Source organism: Erinaceus europaeus, chromosome 8 (assembly GCF_950295315.1).
Source record: "Erinaceus europaeus chromosome 8, mEriEur2.1, whole genome shotgun sequence".
In the NCBI taxonomy this organism is placed as follows: Eukaryota; Metazoa; Chordata; class Mammalia; order Eulipotyphla; family Erinaceidae; genus Erinaceus; species Erinaceus europaeus.
Window position 1 is genome coordinate 88,422,801 of NC_080169.1, and position 5,561 is coordinate 88,428,361.

At 42.9% G+C, this 5,561-nt stretch overlaps 1 non-coding gene across 1 annotated transcript; it reads left to right on the forward strand.

The window, feature by feature from the left end:
* The first annotated feature begins 586 nt into the window (after positions 1–586).
* LOC132540098 (U6atac minor spliceosomal RNA) lies at positions 587–709 on the forward strand. The gene has a single exon (XR_009551362.1). It is a non-coding gene; the product is annotated as a U6atac minor spliceosomal RNA (small nuclear RNA).
* Positions 710–5,561: the final 4,852 nt, after the last annotated feature.

Here is a 5,561-nt window from a genome sequence, read left to right on the forward strand (position 1 = left end):
CAGAATTGAAAGCCCAGAAATAAATTCCCACACCTATGGACATCTAATCTTTGATAAGGGGACCCAAAGGATTAAATGGAAAAAGGAGGCTCTCTTCAATAAATGGTGCTGCGAAAACTGGGTTGTAACATGCAGAAGAATGAAATTGAACCACTTTATCTCACCAGAAACAAAAATCAACTCCAAATGGATCAATGACCTAGATGTCAGACCAGAAACAATCAAATACTTAGAGGAAAACATTGGTAAAACAGTTTCCCACCTACACCTCAAGGACATCTTTGATTAATCAAACCCAATTGAAGGAAGACTAAAGCAGAAACACCAATAGGACTACATCAAATTGAAAAGCTTCTGAACAGCCAAAGAAAGTATGAAACAAATAGAGAGACCCCTCACAGAATGGGAGAAGATCTTCACATGCAATACATCAGACAAGAAACTAATCACCAAAATATATAAAGAGCCCAGCAAACTTAGCAATAAAAAAGCAAATGACCCCATCCAAAAATGGGCAGAGGATATGAACAAAACATTCACCTCAGAGGAGATCCAAAAGGCTAACAAACATATGAAAAACTGCTCTGAGTTGTATGAAAGGAGAGAAGGTTAGCACTCCCCTTGACAAGGATGGAAGAGGCTTCGGCCTGCAACACACATACAGTTAAGGCATTGCCACCGACTTCGTGGCATCTAACCGCCGTTTTTCTCCTATGTTCATAGCAGCACAATTCATAATAGCTAAAACCTGGAAGCAACCCAGGTGCCCAACAACAGATGAGTGGCTGAGAAAGCTATGGTATATATACACAATGGAATACTATGCAGCTATCAAAAACAATGAACCCACCTTCTCTGACCCATCTTGGACAGAGCTAGAAGGAATTATGTTAAGTGAGCTAAGTCAGAAAGATAAAGAAGAGTATGGGATGATCCCACTCATCAACAGAAGTTGAGGAAGAAGATCAGAAAGGGAAACTAAAAGCAGGACCTGATCAAATTGTAAGTAGAGCACCAAAGTAAAAACCCAGTGGTGAGGGGTAGACATGCAGCTTCCTGGGCCAGTGGGGGGTGGGAGTGGGCGGGAGGGATGGGTCACAGTCCTTTGGTGGTGGGAATGGTGTTTATGTACACTCCTAGCAATATGTAGACATATAAATCAGTAGTTAATTAATATGAGAGGGGGAAAATCAATTGTATGTCTCAAAGTTTCTCAAAACACAAACTAAATCCTTTCAATATATAGGCTGTGTATTTGATATGCTCTCTCAAAAGCCTAGACCAAGTAGATTAGAAGCATCCAATAGCACAGCTATATACAAGATACTGGGTACTGTACAGCAAACCCTAACAAAAGGACTTTTCAAAGTTAACCCAATTAACAAATAATGTGATGATAACATTAACTATCGATTGTCTTTTTGAACCCTAAGACAGCAGGAACCTCACATCTACACTATAGAGCCCCTACTTCCCCCAGTCCTGGAACCCTTGGATAGGGCCCACTTTCCCGTATGCATCTCCCAATCCAAACCAAATAGCATTGCATCTGCCGATCACAACCTAACGAACACAACGATTGCCACCTCAACATGCTTCACTCCAGACTGTGTCCAGAGACTTCACATGTGGAATGACAACCCTTCAGCTTCATTACTCGGGTGAGACCTTTCCTTTTATAGTACACTCTAATTTCATCTCAGGTAGTTCACTTTCTAACGAAGTCCCATAACCTAGATATACACCAGTTTCTGTGAGAGAGAGCTTATGTGCACACATATCCATAAAGTACTGCAAAATATATACCTGAAAGCAGAAGTACACTAGAGTTTGCAGTGAGTACCTCCCTAACACTTCCTCTCCACTATTCCAAGCTTGGGATCCATGATTGCTCAACAACTTGTTTGGCTTCGTATGTTAACTCTCTTTTCAATCACCAGGTTCCAGATGCCACCAGGATGCTGGCCAGGCTTCCCTGGATTGAAGACCCCACCAATGTGTCCTGGAGCTCAGCTTCCCAGAGACACACCTTACTAGGGAAAGAGAGAGGCAGACTGGGAGTATGGACCGACCAGTCAACGCCCATGTTCAGTGGGGAAGCAGTTACAGAAGCCAGACCTTCTACCTTCTGCAACCCTCCATGGGTCCATGCTCCCAGAGGGATAGAGAATGGGAAAGCTATCATGGAGGGGGTGGGTTATGGAGATTCAGTGGTGGGAACTGTGTGGAGTTGTACCCCTCCTACCTTATGTTTTTATTCATTAATCCTTTCTTAAATAAAAAATTTTTTAAAAAAAGAAAAACTCCTCTAGGTCACTGATTGTCAGAGAAATGCAAATTAAGACAACACTAAGATACCACCTGACTCCTGTAAGAATGGCATAAATCAAAAGGACAGCAGCAACAAATGCTGGAGAGGTTGTGGGGACAGAGGAACCCTTTTACATTACTGGTGGGTATGTAAATTGGTACAGCCTCTGTGGAGAGCAGTCTGGAAAACTCTCAGAAGGCTAGACATGGACCTTCCATATGATCCACTAATTCTTCTCCTGGGGTTATACCCCAAGGATTCCATAACACCCAAACAAAAAGAGGTGTGTACTCCTATGTTCATAGTAGCACAATTCATAGTAGCTAAAACCTGGAAGCAACCCAGGTGCCCAACAACAGATGAGTGGCTGAGAAAGCTGTGGTATATAGACACAATGGAATACTATGCAGCTATCAAGAACAATGAACCCACATTCTCTGACCCATCTTGGGCAGAGCTAGAAGGAATTATCTTAAGTGAGCTAAGTCAGAAAGATAAAGATGAGTATGGGATGATCCCACTCATCAACAGAAGTTGAGGAAGAAGATCGGAAAGGGAAACGAAAAGCAGGACCTGACCAAATTGTAAGTAGGGCACCAAAGTAAAAACCCAGTGGTGAGGGGTAGACATGCAGCTTCCTGGGCCAGTGGGGGGTGGGAGGGATGGGTCACAGACTTTAGTGGTAGGAATGGTGTTTATGCACACTCATAGTAAAATGTAGTCATATAAATCACTAGTAAATTACTATGAGGGGGAAAATTAATTGTATGTCTCGAAGTTTTTTAAAACACAGACTGAACCTTTTTAATATATAGGCTGTGTATTTGATATGTGGACTCTCTCAAAAGCCTAGACCTAGTAGATCAGAAGCAACCCATAGCACAGCTATATACAAGATACTGGGTACTGTACAGCAAACCCTAACAAAGGGACTTTTCAAAGTTAACCCAATTACCAAATAATGTGATGATAACATTAACTATCGATTGTCTTTTTGAACCCTAAGACAGCAGGAACCTCACATCTCCACCCTAGAGCCCCTACTTCCCCCAGTCCTGGAACCCTTGGATAGGGCCCACTTTCCCGTATGCATCTCCCAATCCAAACCTAATAATATTGCATCCGCCGATCACAACCTAATCAACGCAACGATGGCCCCCTCAACATGCTGTGTCCAAAGACTTCACGTGTGGAATGACAACGCTTTAGCTTCATTACTAGGATGAGACCTTTCCTTTCATAGTATACTCTAATTCCAGGTGGTTCACTTTCTAACAAAGTCCCAAAACCTAGATATACACCAGTTTCTGGGAGAAAGAGCATATGTTCACACGTATCCATAAACTACTGCAAAATATATACCTGAATACAGAAGTACACTAGAGTTTGCAGTGAGTACCTCCCTAACACTTCCTCTCCACTATTCCAAGCTTTTGGTCCATGATTGCTCAACAATTTGTTTGGCTTTGTATGTTATCTCTCTTTTCAGTCACCAGGTTCCAGATATCATCGGGATGCTGGCCAGGCTTCCCTGGACTGAAGACCCCACCAATATGTCTTGGAGTTCAGCTTCGCCAGAGACCCACCCTACTAGGGAAAGAGAGGCAGACTGGGAGTATGGACCTACCAGTCAATGCCCATGTTCAGCTTGAAGCAATTACAGAAGCCAGACCTTCCACTTTCTACAACCCACAACGACCCTGGGTCGATGCTCTCAGAGGGATAGAGAGTGGGAAAGCTATCGGGGGTGGGGGGGGTGCGGTATGGAGATTGGGTGGTGGGAATTGTGTGGAGTTTTACCCCTCCTACCCTATGGTTTTTGTTAATTTATCCTTTCTTAAATAATAATATTAATAATAATAAAAACATATATATAGGATCCCAGTTAGAGCCTTTGTCTCCCCACCAGCAGGAGGTCGCTTCGTAAGTGGTAAAGCAGGTCTGCAGGTGTCTTTCTCTCCTCCTTTCTGTCTTCCCTTCCTCTCTCCATTTCTCTCTGTCTTATCCAACAACAGCTATGACAACAATAACAACTACAACAAGCACAACAACAAGGGCAACAAAATGGGAAAATTAGCCTCCAGGAGCAGTGGATTATTAGTAGTGCAGGCACCAAGCCCCAGCAATCACCCTGGAGGCAAAAAAAAAAAAAAAGGGAACATTTAAAAAGACATAGGGTAAGTGTGGTACAACCCCACACCATTCCACCCCATCATCTTGATCTCGTCTAGGGCCCATATTCAGCTTAGGAGCCTATGTAACCTCTGCATCCCTCTAGATCTGAGATGACCACATTCTGTGGTCATGAGTAGGAATATTCCAAGATGCCCCAATTTCAGAACCCATTTTCCTCAGGTGGAACACAGAGTGTGTAGTCTAGACTCCCTGGGAGAATGGGACATTCTCTATTATTGTTGAGGGCAAGGTCCTATGGGGGGCCTACAAAGGGGTCTATTGTGTTCTTCCTGATAGAGATGGCCAGTAACAATGGAGAGAGGGATTTACTCAGGTCTAGGCACATCATGTATGTTTAGAATCTCAGGATTTGCGAATAGGGCCCAGCTGATGGGATAGCCTGATAGTGACAAAAGTGTCATCATTAAAGCATTCCAGTCCCTTGTCCTTACTCAGCTTTTGTAGTCCTTACTTTGATAAGGTTAGCTTTGGAGTGATTGACAGAAGTACAGTAGAAAGTATGTGAGGAGGGTATCTAAGTCTAAGTAGAAACTATTCCATTAGGACCTTTGTGTTGTCTTTTTCCTGCATCTACTGACTCACTGCAGACTATTGTGCACTTTTGCTTTCAGGTATATATTTTCCCCTAATTTATGGATACATGTTAACGTATGCCCTATCTTGTGGGAACTGGTCTATATCTAGGTTTTGGGACTTTGTTAGGAAGTGAACCACCCAAAATGGAATTAATAGAATCCTATGAAAAGAAAGGTCCTACCTGAGTAATGTAGGTGAAGGGTTGACATTCTATGCCTGACATCTCTGGACACAGTCTGAAATGACGCGTGCTGAGGTGGTACTTGTTGCATTGATTAGGTTGGGATCGCCAGATGCAATATAATTTGGTATGAATTGAGAGAAGCATGCAGAAAATTAAGCCCTGCACTAGAGGTTCCAGGACTGGGGGGAATATAGGCTCTTTGGAGGTAGTGGGAAATTCCTGCTGTCTTGGGTTTAAGAAGGCAATAGATAGTTATTACTATAATCACATTGTTTAGCAATTGGGTTAACTTTG